We start from the raw sequence: 23,380 nt of genomic DNA on the forward strand, positions 1-23,380 counted from the left end.
ATTAAGTTCATTTGTAGGTTACTGAGACAATGCAGTCATTCTATAAAACAGATTTCTTAAAAAACACACGTGCGTCTCACCCTAGTATAATGTTTATGTTTATGAGATCTACACCAAAGCCGGCCGCGGTGGTCTCGCGGTTAAGGCGCTCAGTCCGGAACCGCGCGACTGCTACGGTCGCAGGTTCGAATCCTGCCTTGGGCATGGATGTGTGTGATGTCCTTAGGTTAGTTAGGTTTAAGTAGTTATAAGTTCTAGGGGACTGATGACCACAGATGTTAAGTCCCATAGTGCTCAGAGCCATTTGAACCATTTGAACCATCTACACCAAATGTGACTGGCAGAGGATACTGAACACAATGGTCACTGGTTTGTTTGACTCACAGGAGAGCGTCATAGAAATGTCGAAAATCGTGAACTGACAGACGATTGAAGGCTCGAGGAGGCAACTATTCCAAGAAAGCCTATTTACAACGTTTCGAGAACCAGCTTTAAACGATCAATCTACAGTATAATATATCCTCATACGTATTTACCAGGTGCGGCTGCTAAGACAAAATTAGACTAAATACAGTGCGCACATAGACATTCAAGAAGTATTTCTTCAGCCCCCACAAGAAAATCGATCGGAAAGGACCCCTAATATCAGGTGCAATAGAAAGAATCCTCCGCCATGCACTTCATCGTTGTTTTTCGCACTGTAGAAGTACCTGCAGGTGTACGATTGGGTGCTGAAAAGTATTACCTTCGAATTTTTATGCGAGAACTCTTAAAGCTTTTTTATTAACAGTCTACAGCTTTATTCTTCATGTATAAATATTTATTTCTCAACATAGTCACCCTGGCGAAGAACACATTTCTCCCAACGAGAGACCAGTTTGCGAGACCCACGAGAAAGACAGGCCGCGGCGTGTACGTCACGAAGGTAGTCCTGAACTCGCTCGCATGCTCAGCTCAGCACACAAAATGCTTTTCTAAACCTCTTAACTCGCAGATGGGCGTGTAAGTACTAACGAGAATTGCATCTTCCACTGGAATCTGCTATTATGAAGTCCTACTGATTAACAGTACTTCAGCAAAATTTAATTTAAGATCAATACTCGATATAAATGGTATAACGGCTTGTTTATAGCATTTAGTCTCTTCTGCTTAACAGTACTCATTACATGTACGAAGTGGTGCCTTAAGCCACTGATAATCATTTTAGCACGATTTTTTTATTGTACCCCAGTACAGCCGTAACAAATGATAAGTAGGCCCATGGACTTCCCATCATTAGAGGACTAATAACAGTAAGATTCTATAAAAGCGGAATCCAGCAGAAGATTCAGTTTTCGTTTGTACGGACACTCCTAGTTACGAGTTAACAGGTTCAGAAACGTAGTTTGTCTGCTGATTTGAGCGAGCGAGCGAGCGCAGGACTACCTTCGTGACGTACGCGCCGCGGCCTGTCTTTCTCGTAGGCCACGCCAGTTTGTTGATGACGTCACTGTACAATGTTTGACTTTGTTGATTGAGCCACAATTTTAGCTCTGCATGCACCGCTTCACAATAGTGAAAGAGAAGCTGCATTCAAAGTCCAGAGTGCTAACCGTTACACTATGGAACCAGACCAAAGTGAAGCCCTCGAGGGTGTTCTTTACGGTTTGCAAACAGATAAAATCGGATGGGGCCAAGCCAGGACTTTATGGAGGATGATTGACGATAGAGAACCCAAAGCGCCGGATTGCTGTAGATGTCGCACGCTCGTGTGTGGTCTGACGTTGCCACGCTGAAGGAGAGGGTACTCCATATCTTGACGACCTCTTCCAATTCGTGCTTTCAGTTCTCTGAAGGTCCCTTCGGCACCAACATACACTACTGGGCATTAAAATTGCTGCACCACGAAGATGACGTGCTACAGACGCGAAATTTAACCGACAGGAAGAAGATACTGTGATATGCAAATGATTAGCTTTTCAGAGCATTCACACACGGTTGGGGCCGGTGGCGACACCTACAACGTGCTGACATGAGGAAAGTTTCCAACCGATTTCTCATACACAAAAAGCAGTTGACCGACGTTGCCTGGTGAAACGTTGTTGGGATGCCTCGTATAGGAGGAGGAGAAATGCGTACCATCACGTTTCCGACTTTGATAAAGGTCGGATTGTAGCGTATCGCGATTGCGGTTTATCGTATCGTGACATTGCTGCTCGCGTTGGTCGAGATCCAATGACTGTTAGCAGAATATGGAATCGGTGGGTTCAGGAGGAACGCCGTGCTGGATCCCAACGGTTGTATCACTAGCAGTCGAGATGAAAGGCATCTTATCTGCCTGGCTGTAACGGATCGGCAGCCACGTCTCAATCCCTGAGTCAACAGATGGGGACGTTTGCAAGACAATAACCATCTGCACGAACAGTTCGACGACGTTTGCAGCAGCATGGACTATCAGCTCGGAGACCATGTCTGCGGTTACCCTCGACGCTGCATCAGAGACAGGAGCGCTTCCGATGGTGTACTCAACGACGAACCTGGGTGCATGAATGGCAAAATGTCATTTTTTCGGATGAATCCAGGTTCTGTTTACAGTATCGTGATGGTCGCATCCGTGTTTGGCGACATCGCGGTGAATGCACATTGGAAGCGTGTATTCGTCATCGCCATACTGGACTATCACCTGGCGTGATGGTATGGGGTGTCATTGGTTACACGTCTCGGTCACCTCTTGTTCGCATTGACGGCACTTTGAACAGTGGACGTTACATTTCAGATGTGTTACGACCCGTGGCTCTACCCTTCATTCGATCCCGGCGAATCCCTACATTTCAGCAGGATAATGCACGATCGCATGTTGCAGGTCCTGTACGGGCCTTTCTGGATTCAGAAAATTTTCGAATGCTGCCCTGGCCAGCACATTCTCCAGATCTCTCACCAATTGTAAACGTCTGGTCAATTGTGGCCGAGCAACTGGCTCGTCACAGTACGCCAATCACTACCCTTGATGAACTGTGGTATCGTGTTGAAGCTGCATGAGCAGCTGTACCTGTACACGCCATCTAAGCTCTGTTTAACTCCATGAGCAAGCGTATAAAGGCCGTTATTACGGCCAGAGATGGTTGTTATGGGTACTGATGTCACAGGATCTGTGCACCCAAACTGTGTGAAAATGTAATCTCATGTCAGTTCTAGTATAATGTATTTGTCCAAAGAATACCCGTTTATCATCTGCATTTCTTCTTGGTGTAGCAATTTTAATGGCTAGTAGTGTAGTTACGTCACACACCGCCATGTTACAAGCTACAATTCAGAGACCTCTAGCGGCATAGGGTTGCACCTTGCGTCAGTGAAGCGGGGAAAGTCGACCGATTAATATGCATGAGATTTAATGGCACAACCGATACTGAGAACAGAGTAAAAAATTCGGAGGCATTACTTTTCAGCACACACTCGTAGATGCTGTATCACCAATAAGCGCAACGATCCAAAAAAATGTGGAATCGACACTAATTTCGTCCTCGCTGCTATTAATTTTCTCTTGCGTATACGTTAAAGCTTGTAGACTGAACATGCTCAGTTCAGACGGTACTTTTAGAATGGAGAGGCATTTTGATGCGCAGTTAATGATTTTTTCAGGTGAAGAAATTTTTTTAATGCACTAACACTAGGTTTGGAATTAACAGACGATTGGATAATTATGGATTCCTACTGGACCGTATGGAACAGAAATTAATCAAGCTGTACACTATGATGAGAAAGCAATTACTCCTTCTGAGAAGTTATCGGTGAATCTAGTGGTGAATCGAAGCCCGTCAACAATATATACTTTTGGTAAGTAAACATCTTCATAGCCCACCCGGCTAGCCGCGCAGTCTAACACGCTGTTTCCCGAGCGGGTAGGCGTGCCGGTTCCCGGCACGAATCTGCCCGGCGAATTAGTGTCGAGGCCCGCTGTGCTCGCTAGCATGTGGATGGTTTTTAAGGTGGTTTTCCGTCTGCCTCGGCGAATGCAGGCTGGTTCCCCTTATTCTGCCTCAGTTACACTATGTCGGCAATTGATGCGCAAACACTGTCTCCACATACGCATACACCATTATTACTCTACCAAACAAACATTGCGGTTACACTCACCTAGTTTGAGACGTTCACGGAGGGGGGCACTCGGGGCAGAACCGCACAGTAATCCTCGGTTCGGTGTTGGGCGGCGGTGGGGTGGGTGGACTGCTGCAGCCTGTTGTGAACCACTGAGGGCTGTGGTGGGTCGAAACCTCTCCGTCGTTTCTAGATGCCCAGTTTCATTACACAAACATCCTCCTTTAATGCTACATCACGTTTTCTGCTCTTGTGATAATCTTTACTTTTGATATCTGAAATAAGGATGCCGGTTATCGCTGAAACAACCAGTTTTCGGTTACATTGTTTTTCCAACGCCAATTTAACCGTCTTCAAAAACAACTCAAAATAACCGTTTTCTGAAATGACCAATTTTCGGTATTTTATGCCTACTATTTCTTTTAACAAACGCAGAAACCGAACAAAGATTGAAAAATTCTTACTCCCTCAGTTTCAAGATACATAGAATCAAAATACTAAAGTAATATGTGAATAAAAGAAAACTTAGTGCGTCCACTCTTTGCTGATTTTCTCGAAGAGTGATGAGGTTGACTACAGCAAAAAATAGCCCGTATTCTCCTACTGATTCTAATGTTTTGAAACTCTGCTAAAAAATCATGCTGTAATCGGAGTTCATTACGAATAGTCAGCGCTAAAGAGTGAAAACTGAATTTGGAGAACTATTTTTCGTGTTAATTTGTCCGTTTTCAAGTGCTACAAGCAGATAACGGCATGTTACGTAGACAAAGGCAGCAGGTCAGCTGCTTTCTGTTTTTATTGTAAACTATGAATGATCTGCTAAGTTTCGGTTTTTCTAACAGGGTGACAATTATTGAACTACATGAAATAAAATCGCCATAACTTCTGAACGGTTTGCGTTAGGACATTCAAACTGCATGGTTGGCTATGGGGCATTGGAATTAGTATGCGCTATATGGTTTGGTTTAGCGACGAAGCCCACTTTCATTTGCATGAGTTCGTCAGTAAGCAAAATTGGCGCATTTGGAGGACTGTGAATCCACATTTTGCTATCGAGAAGTCTGTTCACGCTCAACAGGTGACTGTGTGATGTGCAATATCCAGTGACGGAATAAGCGGTGCTATATTCCTTGATGGCACGGTGACTACCGAACGGTCGTGAGGGTTTCAGAAGATGATTTCAACCCCATTATCCAAAGTGGTACTGATTTCGAGAAGAAGTGGTTCATGCAAAACGGACCTCGACCCCATCGAAGCAGCAGAGTGTTCGATGTCCTGGAGGAGCACTTCGGGGAGCGCATTCTGGCTCTGGGCTACACAGAGGCCACTGGCATGGACCTCGATTGGCCGCCATATTCTCCAGATCCGAACACATGCCACTCCTTTTTGTGGGTCATATTAAAGACAAGGTGTATAGCAATAACCCCAAAACCATTGCTGAGCTAAAAACAGCCATTTAGGAGGTCATCGGCAGCATCGATTTTCCGACACTTCTGTGGGTCGTGCAGAATTTCGCTATTCGTCTGCGCCACATCATCGCCAATGATGGCAGTCATATCGAACATGTCATAATCTAAATCTGGATATCTATAGTGACATTGACATATGGAATAAAGTGTGTGCACGCCGTAGTTTGTAACTAATTTACGTTTTTTTTTTTTTGTTAGTTCAATAATTGTCACACTGTATATTACATCACAAGTTGATTGTGGTGTCCTCCCATTTTCAGTCTTTTATACCAAATGCAGCATTGTACTTCATTGATACCACACTTCGTAAAACACTTTCATACTAGGGATGGTGCCAATCTGTAATGCAACTGACGACGACAGTGAGAAACTACCATACGTATGTGTGTATGTATCAAACCGGGGACCTAAAAACGACGGAGAGGCTTCGTCCCGCCGTAGCCCTCAGTGGTTCCCAAAACCCCACACGAGGCCACAGCAGTCCACCCACCCCATCACCGCCCCCACACCGAACCGAACCCACATTGTGCGGTTCGGCTCCCAATGGAACCCCCTCCCGGACACGTCTCATACCAAACGAGTGTAACCCCAAATGTTTGTGTGGTAGAATAATTATGGTGTACGCGTACGAGGAAACGATGTTTGCTCAGCAATCGCCGACACAATGTACCTGAGGCGGAATAAGGGGAACCAGCCCGCATTCGCCGAGGCAGATGGCAAACCGTCTTAAAAACCACCCACAGGACGGCCGGCACACCGGACCTCGACACAAATCATCTCGGCGTATCCGTGCAGGGGACCGGCACGCCTTCCCGCTCCGGAAGCAACGCATGAGACCGCGCGGCTGGCCGAACTACCATATAGACCAGGTGGGGCAAGTCTTGCACACTGTATGTCACGCATACCGTCTAATAGGCCAAGACAAACGGTCACAGCGACGTTATTGTCTCAGCAATGCTGTATCATTTGCTCTGCCATGTGTTTCAATTTCAAATGGCTCCAAGCACTATGGAACTTTGAGGTCATCAGTCCCCTAGACTTAGAACTACTTAAACCTAACTGACCTAAGGACAGCACACACATCCATGCCCGAGGCAGGATTCGAACCTGCGACCGTAGCAGCAGCGCCGTTCCGGACTGAAGCGCCTAGAACCGCTCGGCCACAGCGGCCGGCTGTCATGTGTTTGTTGTTCGTTCCTGTCACATTGTTATTAAAATAGCACTGATTGCTTTTCTCATTTTCTCTATTAACACAATATTTTCGAAGAAATGCAAATTTTACGAATAAAAATTACTGGTTCCTTAAAATAAGTATATTTAAAAACGAAAAAGTTTGGCTAACTGATATTTTGGTTTTCTTATGTTGTTATTAACAAAAAATTAAAAAAATTACAACCAAGATCAAACAAATATGACAATTAGACAGGAACGAGCAACAAACACATGGCAGCCGGCCGCTGTGGCCGAGCAGTTCTAGGCGCTTCAGTCCGGAACCTCGCTGCTGCTACGGTCGCAGGTTCGAATCCTGCCTCAGGCATGGATGTGTGTGATGTCCATAGGTAATTAGTTGTAAGTAGTTCTAAGTCAAGGGGACTGATGACCTCAGATGTTGAGTCACATAGTGCTTAGAGCCATTGGAACCATTTTGAACACTGGAGTGCCCTCGCACTGAGGCCAATATAGAACCAAGCTTGGAAGAGCTCTGCCCGAGTTCGAGACCTCAGTTAAAGCAGACGACGTCATCAAACAGGACAGTGACAGTTAAAAGTTTCTACTGAAACGTACTTTGGTCAATGTTGCATTTTGTACTGCAAGAGGACAGTTTGTTAATCTGTGCATCTAGTGATTATTTCATAATGAATCGCAGTTGTAAATTATCCAGTTCTCCTGTGACGAAGTAGTAAATGTTTTATTCATTTATGAAATAAAGTGAACTAACATTTCATGTGTTCTACTTTGATGATCCTTCTCCCAGGGCAATCAAAGAACCTACCGTTATGGTCGGATGAAAGTAGTTTCGTATGGTCTCAACATCACTTACGTGTTCTTTGCACCGAGTTGCCTTATTCTGACTGCTGTATTCTCGAAATTACTTTGTCAGCGTGCCACTGGAGCTGTGAATTGCACAACGGCAGCTGTCTTTACAGCTTGAAAGCTCAGGTGTGAGAAAACCCTCCGGCTACAACCGCCGCTTTCACGCACGGATGTAATGCTCCACACACAAAAAGAATCGCCGTCAATATCTCCTGCAATCTGTAGCTCGCCTCGACGCCGCCACACACGAGCGATTTGCCAAGCAATTTCACCCAGTAATTCGAACGCCACTCTCGGGAAGGGTTGCTGTCGAAAATGAATAGCTATGTTTAGTAGCAGTGGCAGTTAATTTCCGTCTGTCTGTTAATAGTTGCAAGGAAATAATTGAAAAACAAACGGGAACTGTTTTTTATTACATATGTTTTGAAACTTTTTTGCATGGGAACTGTAGGCCATGCTACAGAATACGTTAAGTTCACCATTGATGCCACATGTGTCTGTACATCATTGTATTTCACAAATACTTATTAAAGTTATCAGTTCCTTTTTCATTTATTAGCTGTTTAGTTTAACTGCAAGTACTTATACAGTGCTTTGAAATCTCGATGTGTCTAAAGAAACGTTATCAAACACAGCACTGCTTATTTGCATAACCCTTGTTGTAAATTCTATTTGGGAGATTTAGACTGTATGAAATGACAAGGGACTGACGAGCAGCTGTAGTATATGTATGCAACAAATATATTAAGTCCCTAGTTAATAATACCTCGTTCTATGTGGAAGTAGAAAGTTTAACATTGCGCCTAATTTTGTAAAAAAAGCTAACAACTTACCATGATTTTCTACTTTCACTGAAATATCTGAAACGCTAGGCTCTACCAAATCTTAAGTTGTTAGTGTTTTTATGTTTAGAGCCCTCCCCAAGGCCGGTATTACACTATGAAATTTCTTTGTTCAATATCTCTGTCAAATATCTTTGTCAAAGAAATTTGATGGTGTAATAGGGAATTCTGTCAAATGTCGTCAAATATTTGATCAAATCGAGGGCCTCGCTGTAGATTTGATCAAAGAAGACGCTTGTCTTCTGTTCACTGCAATGTGACATGTTACCACGTGGAGCGCTAGCATCTCTGCAGTGTTCTGTCATCTGTAGTGTTTTTATAAAGATTGCAGGTAAATACAATTGGTGTGGTCCGACAACTACAAAATTGATAGAGATGTATAAAGCTGAAGAGGCGCTTTACAACGTGAGGCAACCTGAATACAAAAATAAATCAAGAAGATTGGAGACCTAACCTAACCTAACCTAACCCTCTCCTGTAGCAAGGGATCGGAGTGTTACAGTGAGCCTGTCTTCTGCAGATGTAGCAGTTCTTGAGTGAATATTGTGCTTTGTGATATGAGGACACACTAAACTAAGCACATACAGAAATGTATGCTCATCCATTCTTAAGTAATTGATGTACGACTTGACGTCTTCCACTGTAAGCTCACGTAACAAGTTTTGTTGAATGCTTTTATCGTGTCGTCGTAAAACCCACAGCTTCACCCACGTACGTTCCCTTTCTTTCCTCCGCTTCTCCTCCGCATGTGCACACAGTGCAATTGTGGTACATGCAACTGCTGCAGTTAATAACAAGTTGTTGTTGTCAGACATCTTGAACTTGACGAAAAATATGGGGTAGCATTCATCTCACGCTAGCTGAGGAGAGCCGTACGTCATAGTGACGTAACGCTACGACATCGTGACGTAAATCAACCTAAATCGACTTCATGAGTACGTGTATCGATCTTTGCAGTTGTGCCACAGAGGTTGCACGGTAACGTGAAAGCTAAATGTGATATGTTCAGCCCAGTTGGATTACTTATGGAGCTGGAATCCCAACAGTTTTGGATGTTATTGTGTGTTTCTTGAACATAATGAATGTCTGAACGAAGGAACCATAACGAAAGAAAAAAAGAAACGCTTGCAGTCATTTTTTTAAATCCGTGAATCGACCAGAAATCATGTGGAAGAAACGTGAAATAATTAATTATTGCCGGCCGCGGTGGTCTCGCGGTTCTAGGCGCGCAGTCCGGAGCTGTGCGACTGCTACGGTCGCAGGTTCGAATCCTGCCTCGGGCATGGATGTGTGTGATGTCCTTAGGTTAGTTAGGTTTAAGTAGTTCTAAGTTCTAGGGGACTGATAACCACAGCAGTTGAGTCCCATAGTGCTCAGAGCCATTTGAACCATTTGAATTAATTATTAAGCTGCAGTCCAAAGAATTTTGGGTGTTATTGAGTACTTCATGAATACAACGAAAGTAAAAAAAAAGTCTGTAGTTATTTTTGAAAAATCCCATGAATCCTGCATGATTGTGTCGACAGAAACGTGAAATAATTAATTATTAAGCTCTAATCCCAAGAATGTGGGATGTTATTGTGTGAATATAGAGAATATCTGAACGAAGGAACCATAACCACAACGAAAGTAAAAAAAAAGCGAGTAGTCATTAAAAAAATCCGATTAATTCTGCATAAATCATGTGGACAGACACGTGAAATTGGGAGAAATTAAAGTGTTTCGTATTTTTATATAAGCCAATGGATTGTACATAACTCTTCTGGGCAGAAACGTTAAACCGAGAAATTAATGTGGTTCCAAAGATAATTCGGAATGTTGCTGGAGTTTTAATTTAGCCTTCATTCTTTATACGCTGTATACTGTGAAAAAACAATGACATTTCGTCTATAATTGTTACTCACATTTTAATATGTAAGCAGTATCAACTATAAAAAAAAGTAAGTCTCCAAGTAGTTGCCAAATGATGTTGGAACACTGGCTGTCATAATGGGTGAGCTACTTGACAAAATAGCCACAACAGCCCACAGTTTTAACAGTACTAAGCGATGTTTCATATGCGATGGTGGAATACTGTGTTTATTCTCTCAATAGACATGGTATTAATTTTGGGGGTGTTTGGCATGATTACTATAGCTATTTCCATATTGCCTAAGAGTCATACAAAAAGTAGCTGAAAATGGCAACAGCACTCACTACTTTCAGTTGCTTAAAATTCTGCTAAATGTGACTTGCGTGTTATTGTTTTTTCACAATATACAACATATGAAGAAAAATGTCCGATGAACTGTGCATAAATCGTGTGGATAGAAACGTGAAATAATTAATTATTAAGCTGCAATCCAAAGAATGTGGGATGTTATTGTGTGCTTCATGAACATAACGAATATCTGAATGAGGGAATCATAACCCTAAGTGTCTTGTTACTTTTCTAGCCAGAAATGCATGCTACCCCATTAAAAAAAAATCCGATGAATCGTGTCTAAATCCTGTGGATAGAAACATGAAAGAATGAAGTATTAAGCTGCAATCTCAAGAATGTGGGATGTTATTGTGTGTTTCATGAACATAACGAATATCTGAATGAAGGAATCATAACCATAACCAAAGTGTCTAGGCATATTTTAGTCCGATTAATCGTGCATAAATCATGTGGATAGAAACGTGAAATAGGGAGAAATTAAAGTGTTTCGTATTTTTATAAAAGCCAATGAATTGTACATAATGCATGTGGGCAGAAACGTTAAACTGAGAAACTGAAGTTCGAATAATTCCGAATGTTGCTGTAAATATTAAGCCATCTAGTTACATTTAATTTTGCCTTCATGTTGTAAATCAACTAAGAACAATGAACAGTGCAGATTCAAGACGCACACAACAGTCGATGTATACAGTATGCACACAACAGTCGATAGGACAGCTCGTGAAACTCATGACGACGCGTGCCTACGTCACGTTGACGTAGGGTTCTCCTCACTTAGCGTGAAATGAATGCTACCCAAAAATATGACGACGGTGTAATACCCCTTCTAGCGCTACGTCAAAGATCTTTGTCATATATATTTGACGGAATAGTTGATCACATCTTTGATCAAATCTTTGACAAAGAAATTTAATAGCGTAATACAGGCCTGATATATATGACGGCTGAAGCTCTAAAATCCCCTTTTCAGACTAGTTTCCGCACGGAATAACTGTAAGTTCTAACGTAGGGCTCTTATTTTACGAGGGAATAGCGAAATGAAATAAAATTGAAATTCTGGACGAGCAGCGATCGATCGCTGCGATTTGCCCATAGATGTGAGATCTGCTGACAGCCCGCGCTGCTGAGATCCGCCACTCCTGTATAGGGCCGCTGTAGACTTGCCTTCACTTCCGTGCAAAATGCAGCAGCAAGATGGCTTAGACAGTGTGCACTGAAAGAAACGTGTAAATAGGCACTATTAAAGTAATTTTGAACAGAGTATACCGAGTATAAATGATAACTGTTTACAACGTAGCACAGTGGTGTAGGTGAAGTCCAGAGGAACAAACTGATACGGGGCTGTTGCGGCCCGTCAAGCAGCGAAACAATCACAGAACGCCCTACAAAAAGTCACCTCAGCTACAGAGCTTGCGCTTGGCGCGAGATTTTGACTAAAGTCGCCCTTGACTATTGAAAACCCCTTGTACATGCACTTACAAAATGTAAACTTGACGTTTGCGTAAGTTTCACCTCAAAATATTGTGCATTTTAACAGCATAAAGTTACCAAAAAACGGGTTTGTTTGTGTGGCCTTCTTACTACGAAATTAATGTGCTTGTAAGGGTTATGTTTACACGAATTTGTAAACCCAATTAGGTTTTGCATAACGTCTACAAAAGCCTTTTCTTTCATTACTCTCACGGGGGAGTTTACAGTAATAACGTTAACGAAATAGCAGGCTATGGCGCTGGCGAAAAGGCTTTTTACACCACCGACTTTCCTGCTTCAATTGACTACTCGAGACACGTGAGCCTACTGCAGCGCCCCTAGCGTTCTAATTCTGAACTGAGTCTCGTCTGTCGCGAGTGGTCATTGTTTACGCGGCAGCGCCAAAGCAGCGTGTTTTGTGAGCTGTCTACCGTGCAGTTTGACACCTGAACGGTGAAAGTGAGATTAAGAGGGACAATCCTTTATACGAGCAAATCGAAATATAATACCATAGCGTTGGGACAAGCAACGATGATAAGAGTTTGTTAATGACCAAAGCAAAACTCATAGTGGCCGTTCTTCTCAAATGATTCAAATGGCTCCGAGCACTATGGGACCTAACAACTGAGGTCATCAGTCTCCTAGAACTTAGAACTACTTAAACCTAACTAACCTAAGCACATAACACACATCCATGCCCGAGGCAGGATTCGAACCTGCGACCGTAGCAGCAGCGCGGTTCCGGACTGAAGCGCCTAGGATCGCTCGGTCACAGCGGCCGGCCCGATCTCGTCCGCTGACTGACAGAGACTGCTGGAAGTTGAAGAGGGTCGTAATGTATAATAGGCAGACATCTATCCAGACCATCACACAGGAATTCCAAACTGCATCAGGATCCACTGAAAGTACTATGACAGTTAGGCGGGACGTGAGAAACTTGGATTTCATGGTCAAGCTGCTGCTCATAAACCACACATCACGCCGGTAAATGCCAAACGACGCCTCGCTTTGAGTAAGGAGTGTAAACATTGGACGACTGAACAGTGGAAAAAGGTTATGTGGAGTGACGAATCATGGTACACAATGTGGCGATCCGATAGCATGGTCAGGGTATGGTGAATGCCCGGTGAACGTCATCTGTCAGCGTGTGTAGTGCCTACAGTAAAATTCGGAGGCGGTGGTGTTATGGTGCGGTCGTGTTTTTCAAGGAGGAGGGATTGCCCTTGTTGTTTAGCGTGGCGCTATCACAGCACAGTCCTACATTGATTTTTTAAGAACCTTCTTGCTTCCCATTGTTGACGAACAATCCGGGGATGGCGATTACATCTTTCAACACGATCGAGGACGGCTAGTGGTGAAGTGGTTACACGAAAATAACACCCATGAAATGGACTGATGGACAGGCCTGCACAGATTCCTGACCTGAATCCTATAGGACACCTTTGGTATGTTCTGGAACGCCGACTTCATGACCGGCCTCACCGACCGACATCGATACCTCTCCTCAGTGCAGCACTCCGTGAAGAATGGGCTGCCATTCCCCAAGAAACCTTCCAGCACCTCATCGAACGTATACCTGCGAAAGTGGAAGCTGTCATCAAGGCTAAGAGTGGACCAACACCTTATTGAATTCCAGCATTAACGATGGAGGGCGCCACGAACTTGTAAGTCATTTTCAGCCAGGTGTCCGGATACTTTTGATCACATAGTGTAACTAATTTTACTTTCCTGCTGGAGGTCGAACCTAAATGTGTATCTGCAGTGAAGGTTGTGCATTCATTGACCTTGAAGGCGTTTCGATTATATGTATGAGTATGTGCTTTCGGACATAATCGAAAGAACAGACACCACACACTCATATAATCTATAGCTCATTGACGTTATAGACACACTCGCGACGTGGTTGGCCGCTGATTTACATGCGGGCTCGAAAGCCGCACGCATGTCGAGTAGTTGATTTAGACTAGAAAATCACTTGTGTAAGACAGGCTAAAGAGAGCGAGGGGGGATTCAAAATCTCACTCATGCGCTGTAGCTGAGATGGCATTTGGAGGCCCATTTGGGGCTGTTTCCCTGCTTTATAGAACACAAGTGTCCTGTCGGTATGCAAATGTCCCAAAATGCCGCGCATGAAAACTGGATTTTCCGGTGCTCGTACTTGAGGTTACGTTGGTGACAAAAAGGTAGGGTCAGGTGTTTTGGATAACTCTCGGGCTAGGGACCATTTGTATACCCTACAGAAGGATGGTCTTAGTGTCAATATCCTACAGTATGAGGTCAAACTGTGAATATTACAGACTTCTACTAATTAGGTAAATGGAGGAAATGGGTTGATTCTTATTGCATTTGATGTGATTAGAGTGGACTTGATGGGACTCACGGACACAGCACTAGTCGATGGACGGTTCCTCGGAAAAACCCGGGAATGTTTTTTTTTTATTTTTATTTTTTTAAATTTTTTTTTACTGTAATTCGCCTTCCCTAGCGGACCAAAACCCAGCTGAGGATTCCAAAATGGCTACACACAGCAAATGGTTGAGATTTTTGCGATATATTCCTAAGATCCGGAACTGAACAACTTTGAAAATTTTCTTGATGTCTTTATCCGTTTCCAAGATACATAGGTTCAAACTTACCCTAGTTCTACGAATAAAATCCGGTATGAGGCGAAATCTAACTAATAAATAACTGGAGCAAACTGCTCAAATTTTAACGGTATATTCTCTAGGTATTTATCTAGAAGAATCATCTCCCCGTTTCCAAAAATCTTTATCTGTTACTGAGAAACACCCCAAGAACTTGTGTTTCGGGTACCATAATCCAGCCGCGGATTCCGAGACGGCTACGCACAGCAATAGGCTGTAATTTTTACAACGTCTTCCTAAGATCTCGATCTCGAACACCGTTGAAAATTTTTCTCACATTTTTATCCGTTTTCGAGGTACACAGCTGAAAGGTATATACACAGGGTAAATTAATTCAAGTTTTGCAAGAAAATGGGACCAGAGAGGGTCAAATGTTCTACCGATTGTGTAGTAGCGTCGCTGCTCAACAGCGACCGCTGATTCAAGGTGTTATGGGTAATTTATTAGAGTAACTTTGGATCGAGAGATGTAAGGACGTCCCTCAAGTGTAAATACATTTTGTATCTGACGTATGTTGGATATACACTTACTCGCTACGGCCAGTAATTATGTAATATTTGCAAGATACTATGATGTTTGCTAACTGTAAAAGGAATCTCAGCAGAAAATGGAAATAATTAAGGTAAAGAAAGTTGTTTTGTACCAATACAATGCGTGCATTCATAACTGATGATTGAGACAACGTATAGCGCCTACATCCAATGATTTTGTAAAGCTAATTGTTAATGTATAATCAATTTATTAAATGTGTTAATTGTGAGCATAAATAATTTTCAAAAAATCAAAATACAAGTTTTAAAGTCTATGCCAAACTGTTACTTACCCCAATTCAATATTATTTCACTGATCTTTGTCACCTTTGATTAACTATTTTCCTCAAGAAGTTATTGTCTCAGTCATATTCGATTTAACTAAAATGTATGCTAAGCAACAGCCATGCAAAATAGCTCTTTGCTAACCATATTATTTAAAGTACAAACAGAGAGCAGTGCGAAGAGCGTTACCATTGCGCAGATAAAGGTAAGAAATTTTATTATTTCAGGGATAGCACTCATTAAGTACAAGGACCATTATTTTCAGTCTGATCAAGTTTCGTTTTATTTCCAGGGCCAATTTCAAACCAATAATATTGCATTAGATTCAGTTTTCGTGGTACGTAAATTCATGCAGATTTGGTTTGGTTAAAGTTACTGACAGTTTACATTTTCGCAGCTAAATTAAGTTTATATTTTCGCAGTCAGAAAAGTTCAGTACAGGACAAAGCGCATAAGTGACGAGATAAGATACACGTTCACATGCCATTCCCATTCTAGTAGCTGTGTTTCAGACTACTGTCAGTTACGTAATTTAAATCATATTTCAAACGTACGTGTTTCAGAGCTTCAGATTTACCGTACTTATACACGTAAAATACGCGTGTAAAATCCCGTTTGAGGAGAAAACTTTGTTTATAAAGTGACATAGCGCGGAGAAATGTGCTGCAAAGCGTCTTCGTTATCATCTGTGAACTCCATGTTGTAGTACTGAAGCACAAGCAAAATTTTTTTCTCTTAAAATATAGTATGACGCGTAAAATTAGCTTTGCGCTATTTCAATTTTGTTAATACTTCCACAGCACGCTAGTGGATGCAAAAGCAAAGAACAGATGCCGTTCATAAACAGAGAATTCAGATAGTAGTTTATTCTACTTCCAATATCAAATAGTAAAAATAATACATAACTCAGTTGCTAACAGTAGCCTTGAATGCAGAAGTACAGATACAAAGGATTTATAAATCTGTCACTTTCCGCCGGCCGCTGTGGCCGAGCGGTTCTAGGCGCTTCAGTCCAGAACCGCGTTGCTGCTGCGGTCGCAGGTTCGAATCCTGCTTCGGGCATGGATGTGTGTGATGTCCCTAGGTTAGTTAGGTTTAAGTAGTTCTAAGTCTAGGGGACTGATGACCTCAGATGTTAAGTCCTATTGTGCTTAGAGGCATTTGAGCCATTTTGTAATTTTTCAATACTACGTCTATTCAGACGCTGTCCTTACCCGCCCACTACGAAAGTCTGTAAATGTTATTCAACTGGCCAATACACAAAAAGGGCTCAGTGCACAATGTTCGAACTTAAGGGGCTCCGGAAAGGCTCAAAATCATGAAAAGTTCAATTTTTACTTTTTTGCGTTTTCTGAATCTGCAGACTATTACATTTTAATAGATATGTAATTTATTCAATTCCGAAGACTACAACTATTTTTAATTTTTTTTTTTGAAATGTGTTCTATATGGGCGTGACCCACTGTGGCGCTGTTAAACTGCTGTCAAATGGTGTTATTATTAACGTCCGTGTTCATCAGGTACATTTTAGTGATGTGAGATAAAGTATGTGTTGTGGCTAACCTGTGATGGTTCAATATATATCGCTGGTGTGATTGTCGATTGTTTCATGTTTATTTACTCTGTCGTTATCTCGAAAATATTCGTAATTAATTCTGTTTCTTGAGTCTCTGTTTTGTTGAAGTATAATAATGAGTAAAAGTAAAGTTATTAGAAATCCTCTGAAGGCTTTTAAGAAAAGGAGAAATGTTGGAAAGCCAAAGGTATTTAGAAATATGGGAATGAAGATAGGTTCTAACATGGTACGAGCGATGCTTGCTTTAGACAAGGAACGCCTTCGGGCTGCAGACAGGGCTGTAAAGAGTCTAGAAATACAAGCAAGAGTAAACAGGAGGAGGAACAAGAGGAAGCTGGAGGAGGAGTTTGCAGAGGATGAAGATAATCCATCCTATGGACCTGGAATGCACTAAAAAGTTAATCCAAGCTTTGTCGCTCGATTCCCAAAACTTTTATTTTCTCATACTAATTACATGTTTTCTAAGGATCTTCCAAACATATTTGTTTCAAACTTTCAGTAAATGTTACACAGTACCTTCTGCATAATTTAACACAGCCTTTTTCCAAAAAACTGTATATTTTTGAATATATAAATAAAAAATTGCAAAAAAATGTTGTGAAGTTTCATTACAATTGAAAAAAATCATCTTTAATAACCGAACTAAAATTTTGTAAAATCCCTGTTAAGTTGTAGCCCATATTCCAATAAATAATCTGTAAAAAGTTCAACTTCCTACCTCAAATACTTTGTGAGGGAAGATATAATTTATAAGCGTTATTTTAACATTGCAAGTATAGGGCGTTCCGGAGCCCCTTAAGTACACCCACCGCTGGAGCTCCGGAGAGGGGATGCTTGCATCACACTGGCAGTGACGTAATCGTTTATGGCAGCGCCTCCGTGCCGCGGTGGCGGTTGTAGGAAACGCGGCGGCGTAACTGGCTGCGCCCGTATTTGAAAGTGCGGCCGACCGGATAGCGGACGATACCGTAAATTTCGTAATTCATTTTCTCACTGGTCATGGGCTCTACCCGACATACATATGTCGGTTTGGAAAAAGGGCTACACCTGAACGTGACTGTGGCGCTTCGGAGGGTACTCCCGACCATGTGGTTTACAAGTGCCCCCGTTTCGATGATGTAGCAGTTACATTAAGAGAACAACTACCAAACAACTACAAATACGACTTATTAAGACACAAAGAGAGTTTTGAAACCTTGAACAACCTGGCAAATGAGGTATCACGTAAAGTTCTAACTGCATACCTGAGGGACTTTTGCGATTAGAACCAACTACTGAACGTGTCCTAGTACCCTAATCCTGTAACACCTGTACGTGGACGGGTCGACTTGTTAGTTGGAATCCGCCACGTGCAGGGCTATGGTTCAAATGGCTCTGAGCACTATGGGACTTAACATCTATGGTCATCAATCCCCTAGAACTTAGAACTACTTAAACCTAACTAACCTAAGGACATCACACAACACCCAGTCATTACGAGGCAGAGAAAATCCCCGACCCCGCCGGGAATCGAACCCGGGAACCTGGGCGCGGAAAGCGAAAATGCTACCGCACGACCACGAACTGCGGACGTGAGGGGCTAGGGGGACTGGGGTACACCTATTCACGATTATGAAAGCACCGGATATGATGTAGGTTAGTTAGTAGTTAGTAGCATTAGAAGTAGACACTAAACTAGGAACCTGCAGCGACAGGTAGCTATGGACTGCCTAGTGTCAGGGGCACGCTCATCGGGATTAGCTCGATGAGCAAGGCCTTGAAATAGGTTTATATCTATGCTGACACACCTGTAACGCTGCAGGCAGTTAGGATTACTAACAAAGTAGGTAGTAGTGTATTATTTAACAAATCGTAATTTGACTATTAACATGTACTGTGTCGCACTGTCTGTAGATCACAAATTTACTGTAGTGGCTCAAATGGTTCAAATGGCTCTGAGCACTATGCGACTTCTGCGGTCATCAGCCCCCTAGAACTTAGAACTACTTAAACCTAATTAACCTAAGGACATCACACACATCCATGCCCGAGGCATGATTCGAACCTGCGACCGTAGCGGTCGCGCGGTTCCAGACTGTAGCGCCTAGAACCGCTCGGCCACCCCGGCCGGTGTAGGAAGGAAGGAATGATGTATTAGCAGTAAGAGAGAGCAAGAGGGAGAGAGTGACAGTAAGACAAGACTGTAACAGTCGGACGTAGCAAAGGGGACTGTGACTGTCACACAGAAAACAAATGGCAGAGAGACGCAAAGTGATAATGACAATGAGTTTGGCTGAATGAGTTAGAATGGGATAGATGGGTATGAGCAGCGACGGACTAGCGGGTGTGAGTCAGTTATAGTTAGGGAAGCTTGCGTGACTTTGATGTCAGTTGCAGGTTAAAAAAAAGAGTCAATGTGTGGGTGTTATGCCGACGAGTTGCACAACAAATTGATCTGACAATTACCCTTTGGCTCCTGCAAGAAGGAATTTCCACCCCACTACTACAGAAGTCAGACATACGCTCCTAACATAGCTAAAAGAAATGTCTGAAAAACTTTCAGCAATAAATATCTTCTGGAGTCATCCACTGTAAGGAAAAGACACAAAAATATTCTATTTTATTACATAAGTAGTGGGATACTTGGGGACAGGAGTATTGCTAGTTAGTGTAAGAAAAACATTAAACGAACGGAAAATATTATTTATCGCAAAATTTATTTATTTTATTTATAAACTGATACACGAATTTATTGGTTTTTCTGAGAATAGGAGGTTACCTCATAGGAATGCTGTTAATGACATTTATATACAAAGTGTGGGAAAGCTCTTTTATCCCTTTTCTTTAAGAATGTTATTTACTCAGCAGAATGGCTGATAGCCGCCCCTTCTCAACTTGAATAATTGGCTCTGAGCACTATGGGACTTAGCATCTATGGTCATCAGTCCCCTAGAACTTAGAACTACTTAAACCTAACTAACCTAAGGACATCACACAACACCCAGCCATCACGAGGCAGAGGAAATCCCTGACCCCGCCGGGAATCGAACCCGGGAACCCGGGCGCTGGAAGCGAGAACACTACCGCACGACCACGAGCTTCGGACCAACTTGAGTAATTATCCGATCGAATTTTTCTAAGTACGGTCGAGGCTGTTGCGTGAGAAATGTAATGGAGTGACGTGAATGAACTATGTTATTTCTAATGGAGGAAAGATGGGGCTCGCCTACACTGAAGCGCACAATACTGTGAGCTGCGACGACTGCTGCCTGCGTCGTTCACTGCTGGTAAATAACAAAAGTATCTCTTTCTATTTGGATTGACCTTCGCGAATCGAACTATCACTACGCCTTGATGAAGTCGAGGACTCCTATCGGCTCCATGTCTAACTATTGGCGTGGTACACCAGTCAGATAACCAGTCCACCGCGATGCCACTCAATGTTCACTCACAGGCGCTAACTAGTACTCTGTGTTCACACTGCACATTAAGTGTTGCGGGGCCAACACAGTGAACAAACGCGACTCAGTATAGAGTATCACTCCGATTCGCTAGCGACAGAGGTGCTCTCTCAGTGCAGTACTAAGTAGAGACTTTGTTCCTCACTCTCTGCGTACACGCTCGCTACGTGTTCCCGCTATAAGAGCGTCACCGGAATGACTTCCCACCACGCAAAAAGCGAACGGGTATATCATCTGCTTTCCCTCACTCCTCCAGCTCATTGCGTCAGAAATAGTCCACCAATCAGCGTTACTCTTACAAATGGGAGAATAGGTAAGCTGACCAATCCGGAAATATATAGCATCTGCGTTAGATGTTTACTGTCCACTTGTGGGAACTGAAACTGCGCCCTAGGTCCGTCAAAAAATGCGTATGCTGGGGCTCTCCCAAACAATACAGCGGGTTTTGATTTTAAGGTGAACACGCAAGTCATTATCCCTTTTCTCTGGCAAAAACAGTTTTGGTCCATGGGTGGTCTGCCGGCCGGCGCAGCTGCATGCTAGCTCACCCTCCTATGGACTTTCCAGTGGGCTGGTTGCCTCCGCCGAACAAAAACTCCTGTGGCCGTCGTGTCTTGAATGTTTGTGTACGCCAGCCTCTACTTTTTAATCTCGGTGAGCACTTGCGATTTATTTAATAGATTTGCATATCGACTGAATGGAAATATGTAAAATTGACTCTACCCTATCGACTTTGGGCTCGAATGAAACTTCTTGATATGCAGACTACGATGGCTAGGTCGGAATATGTACGAAATGAAGGTCAGAAGACCATGCTACGTTACAAAAAAAAAAGCGTGAATATGTTCGTATACCAAACATTTTTGGGAAATTTTTTGAAGGTGTTGAGGAACGTAGAATGAGGCACCTGGTACCCCACTTTTCAGTCATAGTTTTTAATAAACAGGAACGTAGTCGCGTTTTTTGTGTGCGGATAGGTGCATTTTTCCGCTGGTATCAAATTGTTGATCTCAGCTTCCCGTACACCACTGTGGTACGCTGTAATCTAGTTACCACCGTGTAAACAGTTACCACCGTGTGCACCACTGAGACGGAGCGGCAGCCTCTTGCCGGCTGTTGAGCGGAAATGCCAGACATTTGCCACGCAGGACATTTGCCACACTTGCCCCTTCGCCAGGTAGCGATCCCTCGTACTTCTGTCCGCTTTAAAACCGCCGTCTCAACAACTTACTCTATACAACCAGTGCGTAAGGGACCTTCTTCTTCGACATCTAGGCGAAATACAGAGCTTCTTTTCCGAAAGCGAAATATTTATATCTTTTGGAAAACGAAAGCAATTCCGACGATTATGTCAGTATGTAATTAGTTCTGCCAAGTATAAATATAGATCCCCCTGTCTGTAGGGTAGCTTCCTTTCACGCTTACTGATTGCAATAGAAACAGTCCATCGGCATGGGAGCAACAAGAAAGGAATCCTGTGAAGAGAATGCGAATGTACGCTAATCATTTCTTTTTGATCACTGCATTTGTGCCTACTTTAATTACTACAACTGCATGCCCAAAAGACAATAAGGAAACAAGAAATGGGTATGTGAATGTTTGAAAAGAAGAACAACATACTCCATATTAATTTACTCTCTAAAATTCGATATCCCTTGTGGCGAACCATTAGTTAATAAAGTGTAGCGGAACAATGTTCAAAACATGACTGTAAGTACGTTCATAAACAGAGATAAGAACATCTATGATTGACATGTCATCTAAAGTCGACGTACAATTTTAAAATGTTAGAAATACGGAAATGAAGTAATACAGAATGCTATGCTTGTACCGTACGTTGTTGTTGTACATTGTTTAGCTCTGGTATTTACAGGGTCACAAAGAAAGCATCCTAGGTTTTGGAGGGAAAAGCCGCAATTGTAATGATTTCCACTACAACAGAAACAAGAAGCACAACTTAAGGAAAAATACACTCCTGGAAATGGAAAAAAGAACACATTGACACCGGTGTGTCAGACCCACCATACTTGCTCCGGACACTGCGAGAGGGCTGTACAAGCAATGATCACACGCACGGCACAGCGGACACACCAGGAACCGCGGTGTTGGCCGTCGAATGGCGCTAGCTGCGCAGCATTTGTGCACCGCCGCCGTCAGTGTCAGCCAGTTTGCCGTGGCATACGAAGCTCCGTCGCAGTCTTTAACACTGGTAGCATGCCGCGACAGCGTGGACGTGAACCGTATGTGCAGTTGACGGACTTTGAGCGAGGGCGTGTAGTGGGCATGCGGGAGGCCGGGTGGACGTACCGCCGAATTGCTCAACACGTGGGGCGTGAGGTCTCCACAGTACATCGATGTTGTCGCCAGTGGTCGGCGGAAGGTGCACGTGCCCGTCGACCTGGGACCGGACCGCAGCGACGCACGGATGCACGCCAAGACCGTAGGATCCTACGCAGTGCCGTAGGGGACCGCACCGCCACTTCCCAGCAAATTAGGGACACTGTTGCTCCTGGGGTATCGGTGAGGACCATTCGCAACCGTCTCCATGAAGCTGGGCTACGGTCCCGCACACCGTTAGGCCGTCTTCCGCTCACGCCCCAACATCGTGCAGCCCGCCTCCAGTGGTGTCGCGACAGGCGTGAATGGAGGGACGAATGGAGACGTGTCGTCTTCAGCGATGAGAGTCGCTTCTGCCTTGGTGCCAATGATGGTCGTATGCGTGTTTGGCGCCGTGCAGGTGAGCGCCACAATCAGGACTGCATACGACCGAGGCACACAGGGCCAACACCCGGCATCATGGTGTGGGGAGCGA

The sequence above is a fragment of the Schistocerca nitens genome, chromosome 1 (genome assembly GCF_023898315.1).
Source record: "Schistocerca nitens isolate TAMUIC-IGC-003100 chromosome 1, iqSchNite1.1, whole genome shotgun sequence".
Lineage (NCBI taxonomy): Eukaryota > Metazoa > Arthropoda > Insecta > Orthoptera > Acrididae > Schistocerca > Schistocerca nitens.